The sequence below is a fragment of the Hyperolius riggenbachi genome, chromosome 5 (assembly GCF_040937935.1).
Source record: "Hyperolius riggenbachi isolate aHypRig1 chromosome 5, aHypRig1.pri, whole genome shotgun sequence".
Taxonomy (NCBI): domain Eukaryota; kingdom Metazoa; phylum Chordata; class Amphibia; order Anura; family Hyperoliidae; genus Hyperolius; species Hyperolius riggenbachi.
Window position 1 is genome coordinate 420,509,949 of NC_090650.1, and position 20,153 is coordinate 420,530,101.

At 46.0% G+C, this 20,153-nt stretch overlaps 1 protein-coding gene across 3 annotated transcripts in view; it reads right to left on the bottom strand.

Annotated features, from left to right (window-relative positions):
- The window catches only part of CYRIB (CYFIP related Rac1 interactor B), a 195,531-nt gene that overhangs the window by 104,187 nt on the left and 71,191 nt on the right, over positions 1-20,153 (bottom strand). The gene's annotated exons all lie outside the window — the stretch shown is intronic.

A 20,153-nucleotide genomic window follows, 5' to 3' on the forward strand; every position in this document is an offset into this window, starting at 1 on the left:
TCAGCTTAAAGAGACACTGAAGCGAAAAAAAAATATGATATAGTGAATTGGTTGTGTACTATAAATAATTACTAGAAGATTAGCAGCAAAGAAAATATTCTCATATTTTTATTTTCAGGTATATAGTGTTTTTTCTAACAGTGCATCATTCTATATGTGCAGATTACACAACACTCAGCATTCAAAATGTGTCTTTCAGAGCAGTCTGTGAACTAATGACCTCTCCTCTAGCAGAGAAAAAGTAAATAGTTCAATTACAGTTGAGATAATAAAAGTCAGAAAACAGCCCTCTCCAGGACTTTGAAAGTCATAGAGCTTATGGCTTTTTTGCATAGAGATAACTAGAGTTTCTTAAAGGGGAACTTCAGCCTAAACAAACATACTGTCATTAAGTTACATTAGTTATGTTAATTAGAATAGATAGGTAATATAATTTTTTACCCACCCTGTTTTAAAAGAACAGGCAAATGTTTGTGATTCATGGGGGCTGCCATCTTTGTCATGGGGCAGCCATCTTTTTGGTTGAAAGGAGGTGACAAGGAGCAGGAAACACAGTTCCAACTGTCCTGTGTCCTGATAACCCCTCCCAGCTGCACACACTAGGCTTCAAATGTCAAATTCAAAATGTAAAAAAAGAAAAATTTGCACCAAAACAGCAGAACGAGAGCAAAAACATCAGAAATCCCATCATGCTTTGCACAGCATCAGGGGAAAAAAGCCCGGGCAGTTTTCTTCTATGCAGCTAAAAATGAGGCTTGGATAAGAGAAACAAAGTTCTGATGCTGTGAAACTGTTAACCTGCCTGGCGTTCTATTAAGATCGCCAGGCAGGCTGCGGGAGGGTTTTTTTTTAATAAAAAAAAAACTATTTCATGCAGCCAACTGAAAGTTGGCTGCATGAAAGCCCACTAGAGGGCGCTCCGGAGGCGATCTTCCGATCGCCTCCGGCGCCCAGAATAAACAAGGAAGGCCGCAATGAGCGGCCTTCCTTGTTTCGCTTATATCGTCGCCATAGCGACGAGCGGAGTGACGTCATCGACGTCAGCCGACGTCGTGACGTCAGCCGCCTCCGATCCAGCCCTTAGCGCTGGCCGGAACTTTTTGTTCCGGCTGCGCAGGGCTCAGGCGGCTAGGGGGGCCCTCTTTCGCCGCTGCTCGCGGCGAATCGCCGCAGAGCGGCGGCGATCAGGCAGCACACGCGGCTGGCAAAGTGCCGGCTGCGTGTGCTGCTTTTTATTTCAGCCAAATCGGCCCAGCAGGGCCTGAGCGGCAGCCTCCGGCGGTACTGGACGAGCTGAGCTCGTCCAGACCGCCCAGCAGGTTAAAGAAACACCAGGCCTTTTCAGTGCTGCTGGGTCGATTTTTAGTCCGGACGTTCACTTTAACTCTTCCTTTACTGGAAACAATTAGACTGATGTATCTGATCTTAATGTTTTATTTCTTAGCTGTACTACACATACAAATCATAATATCATTTTTTTTTCGCTTCAGTGTCTCTTTAAAGAGACTCTGAAGTCTCCCTATAATGAGGTTTTTAGTTTAAAAACCTCATTAACATTATAGTCCGACCTAAAACGAAGCAGAACCACGGCTGAAAACCCCCTCGATCACCCCAAACTCACGGGGGTACACGGAGGCAACCTCCGCATAGAAGCAGCATCGCCTCTCCCCTGCCCCTCTCAGTCTTCCTTCATTGAGAGGGGCGGGGGAGAGGCGGAGATACGCGCTGATTGACGCACATAGAGGCGGCAGCAAAATCCACGACCAAGAAAGACGTGGATTTTGCTGCCCTGTACCCCCGCTGCAAAAGATTTAACTGTTATATAAATACACAATAATAATAATCTGGACTGCACTCTGCATAACGTAGGTTTTTTTTCCTAGGCTCACTTTAAAGAGACTCTGAAGTCTCCCTAAAATTAGGTTTTTATTTTAAAAACCTCATTAACATTCTAGTCCGACCTAAAACACAGCAGAACCGCAGCTGAAACCCCCCCTCGATCACCCCAAACTCAATCAAGCATGCAGCTAATCTTTCCAGATCTGACAATGTCAGAAACACCTGATCTGCTGCATGCTTGTTCAGGGTCTAGGGCTAAAACTATTAGAGGCAGAGGATCAGCAGGACTGCCAGGCAACTAGTATTACCTAAAGTGAACCCGAGGTGAAAATAAACCGATGAGATAAACAATTGTATTTATACTCCTCAAAGGACTTTTTTTTAGATATCCCATGGCTTAATTTTATATTTAACATTTAAAAAAAGTAGATAGAATGTTTTGTTGTCTCTGCTCAGTGGCAGTTTATTAAGTGCCCCAGAGTTAAAATAAATGAACTATTAACCTTTTTTTTTCTATCTTTCTGCTCTCAGAAGTTATATCCTGCCAAGAAAAAAAGAAAACTTGTATGGCTGTAATTTGCTTATCAGTGAGCTTTACTTTATTCCTGACAAGCTGCCAACAAGACAGAAGCTGTCACTTGCATGCCTAAAAAATAACTCTCTCAGGCAGCAAAATACAACAAGTAAAACAGCTTGGTTATTAATATGTTTTGTACTGTACATACACATTTATCTCATGTCACACGTCACCTCGGGTACACTTCAACTACTTACGGACCTTGGTAGTTGAAATCTACGCCCTGTTCTGATAGCTATCTGGCTGCCAGGGCGTAGATTTCAATTAACCGCCGCTGTGCGCATCCGCCGGTTTTGTTGCTCCCACCGATTTCGCTGCTGAACCCCCGCAGACTCGCGTCACCTGTAAGCGGGTCAGGAGCCAATTAAATGTCTTTCAATGTAAGCAACTCCCATTGGCTTACTGTGAAAGACAGGGCCAGGAGCCAATGAAAGCAGCTCTTGGCTGGCTCACAGGAACTCTGCCATCATAGAAACGGCAGCGGGGGTGGCCCAGGTTCCCAACACACGGCGGTGACATCGGTAAAACTGAGTCGGTGGAATTATACAACCGATTCAGGGAAAGAGGTTACGGGCATAGAACGCTACGTCGAGCGTATAACCGGGCGCTGCATGAAGATAGAGATCAGTTGCTCCGCCCTCGTGCTAGTGCCCCTGTCTCTGGTGGTGGTACTCGCATTATTACTATGTATAATGCACAATGGTCTGAAATAAGAAAGGCACTTGATAGATGTTGGCATGTTCTCCAGATAGATGAGAATATTAAGAGAATTGTGGGGCCGCGACCTCTGCTCACTGCAAGAAGAGCTAAAAACCTACGTGACCATTTAGTGAGGTCGGAATTACCAAGATTACGGTCTGGAACATGGCTTGATAGAATTCCGCCTCCAATCGGAATGTTCCCCTGCGGCAATTGTAAAGGTTGCAGATATGTAGTGAGAACAAGAACATTTGAGTCACAGGATGGGTTGAGAGAATATAGGATCAAATCGTTCTATAACTGTAATACGACTTGGATTATTTATCTGCTCATGTGTCCATGCAATAAGTATTATGTGGGGATGACCACTCGTGCTTTTAAAGCGCGTTTGCTGGAACATGTTTGTGATATTGTTAGTGGGGAACGCAGATCCTCAGTCGCGGAGCACTTCCAGGAGGAACATAGGGGATCAACGGTGGGATTACGTGGATTGGTGATCGATAGCCTTTCTCCATCATTCCGTAATATACGCAGAGAAAATGCTCTTACAAAAAGAAGCTATGTGGATGCACCGACTGGGATCTGTGTTTCCGGCTGGATTAAACATAGATTTCTCCCTAAAATGCTACTTGTAGAGTGGTCATTCAGTGTTCTCCCCAGAATAATTTGCCAGCCGGGTGGCATGAAATAGTAGCCGGGTGGCATGAAAAAGCAGCCGGGTGGGTAGAGATGAAAATGCAGGGCAACTCTGCTTACAGCATAGGAGGTGGTGAGGAGGTGAGCCAATGACAGCCGGGTGGTCACCAAATCTAGCCGGGTGGAGCACCCGGCTAAAAGAGCCTGGGGAGAACACTGGTCATTGATTGAAGTGACAAAATAATAATCCTTTCAATATCACGATTTGCTCTTTCTTCTCTCCCCTTCCGGTCCTTGTTGCCCCTCCCCCCCTCCTTTCCCCCCCCCCCCTTAAGTATGCTTATTAACTGATCCTTTGATCTTTGGGACAATACTGTTGTACTTTTACATCTCATTAATAATAGATTTGGTCTGATACTTTATTTTGTTTTGCAATGAATTGAGTATATATAGAACTAGATCTAGCATTGTTGCGTGTCGAGGTGCCCACAGTAGGTTAATGACGGGTTTACATGGGTTTGTATGTGAACATGTGTTGTAATCACGCTGTTTAACTCCTGTCTCGATTTGCTAGATTAAAAATGTGATTTGAGTAGAGAGTTTATATAAGAGCAGATGAAGGGAGACATGTTTACTTCCCATTACCTTTCTTCCTTGATTGGATGGCTGCTACTTCCACCTTTTTAAAGACAGTATTGCTGCATTAGGAGAGGAGGAGTCGAGGATTCCGTATAAGAGGACGGCTCACGTCTCCAAACCCCGCCCTGATGAAGCTTGGTGACGTCAAGCGAAACTAGTCGGCGATTGGTCGCCTTCATCCAGCCTACTGACTGCGGACTCACCAGGCGGTCACGCACTGGGGAATTTGTTTCGGCGTGTGGAGCGCAGCGTCCTCCCAAACAAGCCGGCTGCTCAACTTGAGACCGGTGAGCGGTGTTCATGCCCGTGGATGGACTGTGATGAGCGGGCTAGCTGAGTAGAGGTGAACGCGTACTGCGGTTGATGCGCTCTGTTGGTTTCTCCCAGCTGTCGGAGGTTGATCACACGCCGGACCGGATCACAACCAGAGGGGCCCCTCTTTGTGGATTACAATTGGTGCGGCCTGCCTGCGCGGCTGATTCTCAATAGCCAGGTGAAGTATCACTCCTACTGCTACCAGCGACGAACATTTGGTGGTTGTGAGTATACACACGCAGCAAATATGTGTCTTTTCATGTGCCAGTCCACCTAAATGAGACATATGCACGTCTATTTGGAGGATAGCGGACATTTGCAACAGACACCCGTGTGTGTCTAAAAACCTAGGCTGCTTTTTGTCTTCCTTCCCCGCAGGCGGACTCATCCTATTGCCAATCCTATTGCCACTCATGGGGTACCCCGTTAATATCTGGATGTGTATGGTGTGATGTATGTCAGTATGGTGTGGATGTTGGCAAGGTTTTAATTGACAACAGCGCTGTTGCTTTTATAGCTCTGTGTGCTTTTTTCCAGTCAGTCCTGCAATATGTGTTTTCTATAGGTCAATAAAGTTTTTCCAATTTTGCATACACCATTGAGTCCAAAGGAGCCCTTTGTCAATTTGATTTGTACCCACAAATAAGGACCACTGCCGAATTTGGTAAAGGTGATGCTTATCCTATTCACTTATGTCCCTACCATTTCCCCTTACCCCATCCCCTGTGAGCGTGGCCCAGGTTCCCGACACACGGCGGTGACATCGGTTGCGGCGCGTATGTGCGGCTATTCGTCAGGATTCTGCATTTTCTGTACCTCTGGTCCTTAAAGGGGCAGAGACCGCTGGTGCTTAAGTGGTTAAAATACAATAAATATGGCAGCCTCCATATCCCTCTCACTTCAGTTGTCCTTTAAATGTGGGCTCTAATTATATCAGAAAACAAAGAAAAAGCTAGCACTCTCTATGGCCAGCATGGACGCCCCCTGTGACCCGACTGTCTAGCGAACATGGATATTATTACACATCGGTGTGAACGGTTTGGCTGGATTGGAGAGTGAGAGACAGAACAAAGCCTCTTCCTCCCCTCGTATGACCTCTCCTACCGAGGCTGACTATTAGCCGACGTGAAACGTGGGCCTGACCTAATTAATGTAGCGTAGGATCCATAATGCTCGCAGGAAATGAATCTTCCCAGGCGCGCGTCTATTCCCTGTCATCTGCTGCAAAGCAAACACCAGCATCATCCGACTCCTCCGTGCAGCACGCAAAACCACCGACCACAATGGACTTCAACCTGCACAACAGAAGGAAAAATGCACCCTGTATGTATTTAGAGAGTTTAGCCTGTCTAATCCCTCCTCATTTGTGACTAATCACAAGTTGTAATTTGATCTCTAAGCTGTATCAAAGAAAAAAAGAAGGGTACACCGAGAGCCCAATATAGTGTAGTATGTACAATAATGGGTAATGATAGGTATATAAATGAATACACTCACAAGTCAGGGTTACCGTACAGGTAACCACTGTATAGGCAGGTGAGGAGACCTATCCTCACTCAGGGTTAAGATGTCGCTCTCTGTAGATAGGGAGAAGAAAAAGGGGGGTGCTGATGTTGTAAGGAGAACAGAGGCGCCAAAAGAATAAAATGTATTAAAAGCTTTAAAATTCCTTGGGAGGCGGTGGTGGACTCATCTCCCCGATGTAGACATACTAGGCCTGAACAATTTTAGGAAAACATTGAATTGAGCAATTTGTCCGAAATTGAGATTTCGATTTGATTCACGATTTCCTTCAAGGCAGTTAAAGGTGAAAGCTAAAATGAAAGTCTATGGTCTTTCATTTCACCTTGGGTAACGCAAACTTTACCCTTTGCGTTGAAACGCAGAAAATCTGCCCTAATGTGAAAGAGCCCTAAGGGGAAAAATGCCCGGGCAGTTTTCTTCTGTGCAGCTAAAAATGAGGCTTGTATAAGAGAAACAAAGTTCTGATGCTGTGAAACAGTTAAAGAAACACCAAGCCTTTTCAGTGCTGCTGAGTCAATTTTTAGTCTGGAGGTTCACTTTAATGTACGGTGACTGAGAGGTCTTGCTGATTACTTGAGCCGGGCAGCGGGGGGTGGATCCACTCGAGTCACTGATTGACACTGACAGAAGCTGTGTAAAAGCAGTGCATATTGTCTGTTACAGCTCCGCCTACCGCCGCCGTCATACCATCTCTATCCAGCGATTGGTGGAGCTGTGTGCCGCTCTGGACTGGATCCCCCCCCCCCGGCTCATTAACAATCGGCAATATGCACTGCTAGCCATGGCTTCTGCCAATCAGTGGCCCTTGTATATGACGGCGCGGCGGTAGGCGGAGACATGCGGCCAAGCACAGAGGGCACACGGGCGCTGACAAAACCACAGCTACTGACAATCTGTAGATCGTCTGCACATGAATTGCGGTTTCGGTTTAAAACCGCAAAAACGTTCAGTCCTACATGATACCGTCAATTTTAATACAAACAAGTTTATTTATATACTCCAACAAACAGTGCAACGCGTTCCGCAGATACATTCCTGCTTCTTCAGGCAATAAATAGGCGTACACACAGAACAATCTCAAGATCACGATAAGCGCCTCTGGAATCTAATGCTGGGGATACACGGTACGTTTCTGTACCGTGTATCGACCAGCTGATCCGCCAGCTAATATGAGGCTGGCCCGATCACGCTGCTCGACCTCCGCCCGCTCGATTCCCACCTGCGGACAATGGCAGGGAATAGAGCGCTGATAAGGAAGCGCCGGCAGGGGAGAGCGGTATTCAATCCGCGCGGACGAGCGGGGACGCAGCTGGGGTCGATCTGGTGGCTAATCGAGCCGCCGGTCGATCCGTGTATGCCCGGCATAAGCTGTAACAGCTGGCTTCCTCGGCAGAGCAGCTGATTTGTAATCCCAGGTTGTTAAAGAGAGCCCGAGGAAGGCTCATGAAAGCAGGAAGCCGACACACTGCAGATTTATTGCAGGAAATTGTATCAGCTGTAACTAAAATGTTTCTCTTTAAATATTATGCTGTTGCTTATCTTTTACAGCAGAGAGGAAGTTCTGAGATATATATATATTCCAGTATTTGTATAGCACTTTTCTCCTGTTGGACTCAAAGCGGTTTCCAAGCAGCCACTAGAGCACATTCAGTAGGCAGTAGCAGTGTTAGGTAGTCTTGCCTGAGAACTCCTTACTGAGTAAGTGCTGCCTTACTGAACAGGAAGAGCTGAGATTTGAACCCTGGTCTCCTGCCACATGCATCTGAAGCCCTATAGCCATGTATGGCACAGTTACGCGATTCGCTGCAGACTCGCTAAAGCACTGGTGCGCGCCAGATTCAGAAATGTGGCGGCCCGGTGGAAATATGATCTTAGTGTTTCACACATCACCCCACCCCCAAGTGTCCTCCACCTCACAGTGCCCCCTGCAAAGTGAAACAAATTCAATAACTTTAATTTCCCTTAGGCTTGCTTCACACATAAATCTGTACATTTCCGTTCAAGTCCTGCCAGTTTTGCATTTCGTTTTACCTAACAGGATTGGAACGGTGCACCATTTGTGGGTGACCACACCCACAGAAAACACTGACAAGACTGCAAACGTACAGATGTGTGAACCAAGCTATAGAAAACTCATACAAAACTGATGCCAACTGTCAAAAACAGGAAATGATGTGTGAACCCAGTCTAAACTGTAATGTTTTTGTCCATAAAGGTTATCATGCTGTGGGTAATCTTTTAGAGCAGAGAGGAAACTAAGTCCCTCTGTAACTGTGGCTTAAAACGAGGCCATTTTTAAAGAGAACCCGAGGTGGGTTTGAAGAATATTATCTGCATATAGAGGCTGGATCTGCTTATACAGCCCAGCCTCTGTTGCTATCCCAAACCCCCCTAAGGTCCCCCGGCACTCTGCAATCCCTCATAAATCACAGCCAATGCTGCTGACAAACAGCTTGTCAGAGCTGGCTGTGTTTATCTCTATAGTGTCAGTCTGCTGCTCTCCCCGCCTCCTGCAGACCTCCAGTCCCCGCCTGCATCCCTTCCCTCCCTGCTGATTGGAGGGAAGGGGGCAGGAACCGGAGCTATGCAGGAGGCGGGGGAGCAGCTGAGACTGACACTACAGATGTAAACACAGCCTCACAGCACGGCTGTGATTTATGAGGGATTGCAGAGTGCAGGGGGACCTTAGTGGGGTTTGGGATAGCAACAGAAGCTGGGCTGTATAGGCAGATCCAGCCTCTGTATGCAGATAACATTCTTTAAACACACCTCGGGTTCTCTTTAAGATCTAGGCAGATCACACCATTTCCCATACGTAAAGCCACAAAGGTTACACTTTGCTTACACTGACGGTAAACAAGCTACAGTGTGTGCTCGTGTCTGCTTAAAGCCCAGACTGCTTCTACAAGTGGAAATAACCTCCGGAGCTCATCATCATCCCTTCACTAGTGCTGATGACACTAGAGGTGCATGGAGGAAATAATACAAGTCCAGTGCATTAACAATCAGCCTTATTTTAAGAAATTGTAAACACACTTAAAGTGAACCCGAGGTGAGAGTGATATGGAGGCTGCCATATTTATTTCCTTTTAAACAATACCAGTTGTCTGGCTGTCCTGCTGATCTATTTGGCTGCAGTAGAGTCTGAATAACACCAGAAACATGCATGCAGCTAATCTTGTCAGATCTGACAATGTCAGAAACACCTGATCTGCATGCTTGTTCAGGGTCTGTGGCTAAAAGCATTAGAGACAGAGGATCAGCAGGGCTGCCAGGCAACTGGTATTGCTTAAAAGGAAAAATATGGCAGCCTCCATATCTCTCTAAACTCGGGTTCACTTTAAAGAGGAACATACTGAATAAAATGTCCTTACGATATTAACTTATAGATTATTTAGTCAGCGTTTGCCCACTGAAAAATATTTCCTCTCCCCGATTTACTTTCTGAAAATTACCCAGAGGTGGTGACATCTTTAGTACTGTCAGGTGCAGCTCTGGGGAATGTTTGTTTACTGAGCAATCTAAAGCCAGTATAAAATATACCTGAATGCTCTTGGAGGTCAACTCTGGAAAAGCTAAACAGCCTAGGCTAAGTATCACTGGGAGGGTAGGGCTACATACCAATTTACAGCAATATAAATATATAAGAAGTGTTTCTCATGCTGAAATCTCCGGTGGTCCGCTGCGGTCTGGCTGAGGACCAGGGCAGGTGAGCTGCCCCCATAGGCTGTATGGAGAACGCAGCTGCACTTCCAGGATTATGGTGGACTGCACAGAAGTGCGGCCGCGTATGAGAGGTATCTGTGCAGGAGACTTGGGCGCAGGACATGGCCGGTATACGGCTTATCTTGCTGCTGCAAAAGTTCCCGGCCGTGTTAATTACTATTCCCCCTCCAGGCCGCCATGGATGGTGGTAAATGAGATCATTCGGCTGCCAGGAATTGCTGACGGCCGAATTATAGTGTTTTATAAGTAACTTCAGCTTCATCTTCTGACAGCGACGGAGTTGCTCACTGGTGCGCCCAAGTCTCCCGCGCTGGAATGAAAGTGTTCAAGAGTGACAAGTGTGAGCGGCGCTCCTGTGTCACATGACTGCCATGGCAGAGATGGCAGATAAGCTCATTTGAAAGCACAGGCTTAACAGTATGTCTGCTTCCATGAACCAGGAAGTAGAAATAGTGCAGATTTATTTTAGGATTTGTATCAGCTGTAACAAAGACATGTTTTTTGTTTAAAAGGCTGTTGTGTATCTTTCAGAGCAGAGAAGACGTTAAGTTCAGGTCCACTTCAAAGAGTAATTTCACCCAGGATTGAACTTCATCCCAATCAGCAGCTGATACCTCCTATCCAATAGGAAATCATTACTTTTTCTCAAATAGATCATCAGGGGGGTCTGTATGGCTGATATTGTGTTGAAACCCCTCCCACAGTGTGATGTCAGGACCATGGTCCTGACAGTTTCCTGTCTGTGAACCTCGTTGCATTGTGTAACCAGTATCTCCCTCTGGGCACTGAACTCTCAGTAAGGAACATTCAGTACAGATCACCTGACAGAAGTAAAGATGTCACCACCTGTGATACATTTCAGAATGTAAATCAGGGAGAGGAAAGATTTTACAGTGGGCAAACACTGACTAAGTAATCTATAAATGAATACTGTAAACAATAAGCAGTTTTAGTCATGTTATTTTCACTACAGGTCCTCTTTAAGAAGCACACTAGCTTGCATGGCAGCTCTCCTGCAGAGACGGGTTCGCCTGTGTGAGCCACGCTGCAGATCCAGGTGAATCACGGTCTACCGCGGCTCTCATAATAGAATCAATGGCACAATTACTGTTCCGCGCGGAGCAACAGGAGCCGATCGAACGCTAAAGATTTGCAGGCGGTTTCTGGGGCAGCCGCGTCCCATGGAGGAAAGACTTCTTCGACAGTGGGAGGGACAAGTACCTAACAAATTGCAAATTGTTAGTGAAACTAACATCCTCCAAGTGGTAGACAGGTCGTGTATGCTCATTGTGTATTTGAATCCCATGAGTGGGGTTTGCACTTTTTTGCAGGTAAGCACTCATCTGTTTTTAAGTAGCGCTGTTCATTTCTTTGCTGTGTTTGATTGATTTATTTCTGGTCAGCTGCTCCCACTTAATAGTTTTCCTTTGGTGTATATGCAGAGCCTCTGTTTGGGTTCAAGGTGCGTTTGCAGTTTCTGGGGGGGCTCAGCGCATCTCTGAGCTGAGGCCATTCAGAGGCGGCCTGGTGATGCGCTGATCCCACTTTTTTTTTTTACTGTAAACAATAAGCAGTTTTATTCATGTTATTTTCACTACAGGTCCTCTTTAAGAAGCACACTAGCTTGCATGGCAGCTCTCCTGCGGAGACGGGTTCGCCTGTGTGAGCCACGCTGCAGATCCCGGTGAATCACGGTCTACCGCGGCTCTCATAATAGAATCAATGGCACAATTACTGTTCCGCGCGGAGCAACAGGAGCCGATCGAACGCTAAAGATTTGCAGGCGGTTTCTGGGGCAGCCGCGTCACTCCTGGCTGTTTCTGCGCACGTCATGTCCAGGAGCTAAAATTACACATTAGGTAAAATCTATTCAGCCGGATCCTAATGTGGAAATCGTGACTCAGGAGTTTTTTTATTTCCAATCCTTTTGAAGAGGACTTCAAAACCAAGTCCAAAAACTTTTATGTCAGTTTTGATCACCGTGAAAAGAAGAGATGGTTTAAAAGCCCTGATAAGTTTTTATTCATGTCTTTCATTTCCTGATCCTTGGCACACAAGCGTCACATTAAAGCAAACCTGTTAGACACTTAAAGGAGTACTGTAGGGGAAAAAAAAAAATTACTTGGGGCTTCTAATGGTCCCCCGCAGACATCCTGTGCCCGCGCAGCCACTCGCCGATGCTCCAGGCCCCCGCCTCCGGTTCATTTCTGGATTTTGCGACTTTAAAGTTGGAAAAGCACTGCGCCTGCACGGCCACGCCCTCCCTCCCGCTGACATCACCAGGAGTGTGTTGTGCAGGCCCAGCACAGTATGCGCTTGCACAATACACTCCTGGTGACGTCAGCGGGAGCGAGGACACGGCCGCGCAGGCGCAGTGGTTTTCCGGCTATAAAGTTGGAAATTCCAGAAGTGAACCGGAGGCGGGGCCGGAGCATCGGTGAGTGGCTACGCCGACACAGGACGTCTGTTTGGGGGCGGGCGGTAGTCCTTTAAAGCCTGGTGTGCACACCATGCAATTTCCCATCAGATAGATGGGCCGAGAGATAATTTCCGACAGATCTGATTGGATTGGATTTCCGATCATTTTTCTGCTCGATTTTCTGATCACTTGCACGCAAATCGATCAGAAAAACAATCGTAAATCATATCGGACCTGTTGGAAATCTATCTATTATCTATTTGACCCATCTATCTGACGGGAAATTGCATAGTGTGTACCAGGTTTAAAGGACCACGCCAGCGAGAAAAGTAAGCTGTTAAAATATGACCGAACTAACAGGTTTTGGACGAGTCCATCTCCTCATTGCAAATTCTTGGGTTTTTTTTGGTTTCAAAAGCATTTCCTGAACTGCAGTTTAACTGCCAAAATAGTAAGATACCAGCCAGCCTCCCTACTCACTTGCACACTATTTTGTCAGTTAGCACTTAGCAATGACCAGAGGCGTTATTTTTCTTTTTTCACTTTCTAATCACTTTGATTGGCTCACAATGATCAGGAGGTCAGGAGCCAATGAAAACGGCTCCTGTCTGGGGTTAGAGCTCAGCTGTCTTTAGACAGCAGAGATCTGTGCCGGTGGGGACTAGCTTCTACAATCTGTACCGGCACGGCCGCAGTCACTGGCCTGGATATTCTGGTGAGTACCAGCAGCGGCGAGGGTGCCACGGATAACTCTACAGCATCCAGGGCTTCCTTAGTCTTTGGTAAGTATTTTTCCCCCCCAAGGTTCACCTCATGTTCCCTTTAAGGAAAACACATGTATATACGACGTAATGGACACAATGCGCTGGTGATCGTCATCACAGAAAGTACTTCCTCTCCACAGTGATAAACACAACCGAGGTCTTCCGCAGAAACAACAAAGTCTCGATCATACATCACATCCTCCGTCCTGAGCCCGTCTGTCTGTTGCCCCTCCGTCTGCACACAGCAGTGGAGACCAGAGACTCAGAGCTGGTGCACACCAGAAGAGCTTTTCTGAGCGCTTTGTGAATTTACAAATCCTGCTAATGTTATCCTGTGTGTGTGTTCACACTGGAGCTATGTGATTTTGTAAAAATCCCCCATAGCATTGCATTAGCAAGAGCTTTCAAAATCTCAAGCGCTTAAAGGATACCCGAAGTGACATGATGAGATAGACATGGGTATGTACAGTGCCTAGCACACAAATAACTATGCTGTGTTCCTTTTTTTCTTTCTCTGCCTGAAAGAGTTAAATATCAGGTATGTAAGTGGCTGACTCAGTCCTGACTCAGACAGGAAGTGACTACAGTGTGACCCTTACTGATAAAAAATTCCAACTATAAAAACACTTTCCTAGCAGAAAATGGCTTCTGAGAGCAAGAAAGAGGTAAAAAGGGAAATTTCTTATCAGTGAGGGTCACACTGTAGTCACTTCCTGTCTGAGTCAGGAGTGAGTCAGCCACTTGCATACCTGATATTTAACTCTTTCAGGCAGAGAAAGAAAAAAGGAACACAGCATAGTTATTTGTGTGCTAGGCACTGTACATACACATGTCTATCTCATCAGGTCACATGTCACCTCGGGTATCCTTTAAAAAGCGCTTGTAATGTGCACCAGCCTACAGTCAGGTTCACACGGCAAGTGCTGCAGACCCCTGGGAGACTGGATAGCGTAGTTCCTCAGGTGTTAGGAAACTGTCTGTCAGTGCAGTGGTTAGGAGCAAAGGTGGCCACTAACGGTCCAATTTCTATCGAAAAATCGTTCGAGCAATCAGAAATTCTGACTGCATTGGTTGCAAATATCAGTTGATGGGCACAATCGATTATGAACGATTATAAAAATAGTCGTCCGATTGTATTTTCGTCAAACCAAAATTTGGATTTTCTTGTTGGTTGTGATAGATAGAAAACAAAGATCGGTTTGTTGATGGTGTAGTGAACGATTTTTATTACGATCAGAATTATCTGATCGTTCAAACGATTTTCGCTAGAAATTGAATCATTAGTGGCCACCTTAAGGATTATCAAGGAGATGAAAATATTTTCAAGTTCATGCAGCTTTATGTAAATTTCTATGCAAATATATACAGCTTGAAAATGGACTAATCACCTTAATCATCTATAGGAATAAAGGACCTCTCTCTCTCCTGGATATCTTCCTACCTCTCTGGAAGGTCTTTCACTGTTTCTTATTCAGATCAGGCCTCCTCTTTACATCCTCTGTCTGTAGGGGTACCTCAAGGCTCTGTCCTCGGTCCCCTCGTCTTCTCCATCTACATGCACGGTCTTGGTAACTTAATCAGCTCATTTGGTTTCCAAAACCACCTATATGCAGACGATACACAACTGTACCTCTTGGCCCCACACCTTAACTCCCTCCTCACACGGGTTCCCGACTGCCTGTCCGCTATCTCCTCTTTCATGTCCTCTCGCTTCTTAAAACTTAATATGAATAAAACTGAACTAATAGTCTTTCCACCATCCCTGTCCGCCCCTTTGCCTGATATTACAATAAATGTTAACAACACGTCTATAACATCAGTTCCCAAAGCACGGTGCTTGGGGGTAATATTTGATTCTTCTCTCTCATTTACTCCCCACATTAACTCCCTAACCAGCTCCTGCCATTTCCAACTGAAAAACATAGCACGTATCCGACCTTTTCTCTCCCATGACACAACCAAAATGTTAGTACATGCTCTTATTATATCTCGATTAGACTATTGCAATATATTGCTTGGTGGACTTCCAACTAACCGACTAACACCGCTCAATTCTGTACTGAACTCTGCTGCTCGACTCATTCATCTCTCCTCTCGCTCTTCCTCTGCTGACCCTCTCTGCCAAGCTCTTCACTGGCTACCAATTAATGAGAGGATTCAGTTCAAACTCTTAACCCTAACCTACAAAGCTCTCCACAATCTCTCTCCCCTGTACATCTCCTCACTAGTCTCCAGATACCAACCCAACCGCAATCTCAGATCTGCACATGAGCTTCTTCTATCCTCTTCTAAAATTACCTCCTCACATTCACGTGTACAAGACTTCTCACATGCTTCACCCCTCCTCTGGAATGCCCTTCCACAACACATCCGCCACTCTCCCACCTTTGAAATCTTTAAACTCTCCCTCAAAACCCACCTTTTCCGACAAGCATATTCTCTAGCTTAGGCCATGCACCCACTAAATAACCTAATTACGCACTGCCTGTACATATACTGTATACTTCCCCCGCCTCTTGTTTCCACCCCATTCATTTAGATTGTAAGCTCGCAAGGGCAGGGCTCTCGCCCTTTTGTGTCATGGAATGTTATTAATTTAATTGATTGCACACTGTTAGACATTTATACATTTTAGTCATCATGTTAAATCAAATTGTAATCAGCAGTGCTGCATCTTGTATCAGTGTTTATATTTGATGTCTATCATTGTCTGTATCATTATCCCTTGTTTGTTTTCTTACATTGTACAGCGCCACGGAATATGTTGGCGCTTTATAAATAAATAATAATAATATTAAACCTGGGTAGGACATGATTAGTCTATTTTTAAGCTGCATATATTTGCATAAAAATGTACATAAATCTGCATGAACTAAGAAATATTTGCATCTCATTGATCTTCCCTTTTGATGAGGCAGCAAGGTCAGGGGGTTTAGCTGCCACACAACTGAGATAAAATACTGCAGCCTGTATACACGGTCATAGCTTAGAATAGCTGCACATCAAACACTGCAAGGTGCAGCTTACCCGTGCCTGAATGCAACGCTTCATAATGGTGTACAGGTTTACAACAGGGTCATATTACCCATAAGGCAACCTAGGCACAAGTCTAGGGTCTAACGGGAGCCCCGAGGCCTGGCTTACATCACCTCTAGAGTACACGCCTTCTCTCATCTTTACCAAAAGGAGCAGATGGGTGGGAGAAAAAGCTGCTACTTCAACTAAGGCCCCATTTTACCATGATCAGTCTGGTTTAGGCCTCTTTAGCACCAGGACGTTGCGTTTTAGGGGACGTTATAGGTCGCATAACGTACCCCTAACGCAACGCATGGTGGTGTTGGAGGACGCTACCTAGAGCTGCATTATGCACCTTTTTTTGTGCTATGCGGAAACCACGTGATTCGCATCACGTGGTCCCGCCAGCCAATCGCTGCACAGAGCGGCCGCTCCAGGAAGTAAACACTGCACGTCACACAGTGCAGTGAATATTAATTAGCCATGTGGCTGGCCGCTGAGGAGGAGGGGAGACCTCCTCCTCCAACATTACTGAGCATGTGCAAAAAGTCTAACGCGGCTTAGCCGTGTATAACGCACTGCATGCAGTCCTTTCATTTGACGTGCAGTGTTACAATGTAACGCAACGTGGGCACTGTGACCAGCCCATTGATGTTTCATTACTGTGAGTTGGGCTGCGTTACAGGCTGCTCTAACGTGCGCCTGTAACGTCCCACTGTTAAAGCAGCCTTAGGGCTCTTTCACATTAGGGCAGATTTTCTGCGTTTCAACGCAAAGGATAAAGTTTGCGTTACCCAAGGTGAAATGAAAGTCCATAGACTTTCATTTTAGCTTTCACATATAACGCAGCCTTTTTGTGCGTTGCGTTCCACTGCACCCAGGTGCAGTTTTTTGGCCAACGCTAGCTTTATGCGTTACAATGTTAGTCAATGTAAAACGCACACTATGCGCGTTTTTAATCCGTTAACGCAGGCAATCAGTCCCAGAATGCAACAGAGGAACAATGTAGAAAGTTGACAACTAAAAGAAAAAAAAATTACCTGCGTTTTTCTATGTGCAGTAACGCATTGAAAACGGATTAAAAACGCACACTCACTGCAGTGCAACGCATATCAAAACGCAGTAAAAGGCATACAACAAAACGTATGCTTTGAGCGTTCTCCAACGCAAGCTCTGATGTGAAAGAGCCCTTAGGGTCCTACGAATAAAATTCTGCATAATAAACAGCCTAGGCTAAGCGTCAGTGTGAAAGTGGGGCTACAAACACTTAAGACGTGTTTCTGATACTGAAACTAGGACATTTCCCATAACAGTGGGTAACCTGAACAACTTACATCATTCCACTATGTGTTGTTACGGTTCATCTTTAAAGCGGACCTGAACGCTTGCACAGGACAGAAGGAAAACAGAGAAATGTACCCTGTATGTATTTAGAGAGTGCCTGTGTCACATGACTGCCATGGTAGAGATGGCAGAGAAGCTCTTTTGAAAGCACAGGATGTTAGCAATACGTCTGCTCCCATGAATCAGGAAGTAGGAACACTGGAGATTTATTGTAGGATTTGTATCAGCTGTAACAAAGAAATCTTTTTCTTTAAAGGCTATTATGCTGTTGCTTACCTTTTAGAGTAAAGAGGAAGTTCTGAGTTCAGGTCCTCTTACTACTCTATAATGTGATGGGAAAAGAATGAGAGCAGCGTACGTATAAAGCAACGTATGGCTCTCGCACATCTGCCGCTGTAATATTACACCACCAATGTGTGGACAATGTGTGGCACTCGGCAAGGAGAACACGTTTCAACAATAATTTCTGGCTGAGAATTTCCAAGAACTCAGTGTGAAGTTCCCCTTATCATTCTAATGTGACTCGCAGCAACCCGCACAGCAGTTCCAGTGTAACGGCAGCCAAACGTGGCTATCACAGGTCTGCATAGATCGGGGAGCGGTCAGGACTCCTGTGAGGTTATCATTACACTCAGTGCCCCCATTGGGGAGGTTTCACCTCCTGCCGCCTGTGAGGCTACAGAAGGAGCAAGAGGTGATTGAAATCTTCTCAAGGGTACTCTGACAGCAATAAAAACCCTCAGACCTGTTCCTACCCTCTCCTACACTGGTACACACTTTCAATCATGATTGACCGATCACTGAGCAATTTTACTACCTCCATGTAGTAGGAGGGAGATATTGAATAATTTGAGAATTTTGGGCTAAAATTGGTTGAATATATTGATCGGACATGCTGGGAAATATCTGGTCGACGTGATCGATCGGTGTGGTGGTAGCAGCATGTGGTAATCCCCTGGCCGCTGCCCCACCCCCCCAAGTGCTTTATGTGCCCCCTGGTACCCATGCAGTTATGCTTCACTGGTCATGCCGTCCCTGAGAGAAGCTTCCTCTTCCTTTCCGTCTTCAATGCTGCCCAAGTCCATAGCCGGTGGCCACAATGCAAAGCTGCACAGAGAGCAAGACGGCTGCTGCACAGACGGCTAGCAGCAGAGTACCGCAGTCAGACACTCGCCTGATCTCCCTGCATTGCAGCATTTGCAAGCTTGCTATGCTGCACAAGTTCAACCTGCTGCTTTGGTGCCCTTGGTTCTGTGGTGCCCAAGGCCATAGCCTAGGTGGAATTGGGTCTAAATCCGGCCCTGGAAATCCAGCACGCACACTAGGGGGGCAGCGTGACAGGTAAAGTATTAATGCATTGGTCCCGGCACATAAAGCATTTGGGGGGACAGCGGTTTGTCTGTGATTACCATACGCAGTTACCAGGTCGGGCCAAGATTTCCCAGCTTGTTTGATTGCTATATTCGTCCAATTTTGGCCAAAACATCAGTTGAATAATCAATTGGACATGCTTGTGGCAGCACAGATTTTCAACCAATTCAGAGCTGAAGGTAGCCTAGAGGACAATTAAGGTGGACCCGAACTCAGAACTTCCTCTCTGCTCTATAAGACAAGCAACAGCATAATAACCTTTAAAGAAAAACATTTCTTTATTACAGCTGCTACAAATCCTGCAATAACTCTGCAGTGTGTCTACTTCCTGCTTTCATGGAAGCAGCCATAGTAACCCTATCTTGTGTTTACAAATGAGCTGCACTGCCGTGGCAGAAAGCTGAATCAGCTGCGATCAAATTACAACTTGTGTTTAGTCACAGATAAGGGGGGGGGGGGGGGGAATTACCGATTATCCTGATCATTGTTGCAGTGGACCTGAACTCTTGCACAGGGCAGAAGGAAAACCGAGAAATGCACCCTGAATGCATTTAGAGAGTTTAGCCCGTCTTATTCCCCCCCATATGTGTCTAAATCACAAGTTGTAATTTGATCTCTCCCCGTCACCCAACAAATAAGGCAGAGCAGCTAATTTGTAAACACAGGGATGTTAACCCTATGTCTGCTTTTGTGAAAGCAAGAAGTAGACACACTGCAGATATATTGCAGGATTTCTATAAGCTGTAGCAAAAATGTTTTTCGGTTATTATGCTATTGCTTATCTTTTAACGTGGAAGTTCTAAATGCAGGTCCGCTTTAAAGGAATACTGTAGGGCGGTCGGGGGAAAAAAAAGAGAGTTAAACTTAACCGGGGCTTCTAATGGTCCCCTGCAGACATCCTGTGCCTGTGCAGCCACTCACCGATGTTCCGGCCCCGCCTCCGGTTCACCTCTGGAAATTCCAACCTTAAAGTCTAAAAACGACTGCGCCCCCTGCTCGCTCCCGCTGACGTCACCGGGTGTGTATTGCTCGGGCCCAATGCGGTCTGTGCCTGCGCAGCACGCTCCTGGTGACGTCAGCGGGAGCGAGGACACGGCTGTGCAGGCGTAGTGGTTTTCCGACTTTAACGGCGGAAATTCCAGAAGTGAACTGGAGGCGGGGCCGGAGCATCGGTGAGTGGCTGAATGGGAGACCATTAGATGCCCCGGGTAAGTTCAACTCTTTTTTTTTTACCCTACCCCCCTACAGTATTCCTTTTAAGTCCTTCAACAATGCAGGTCTCATA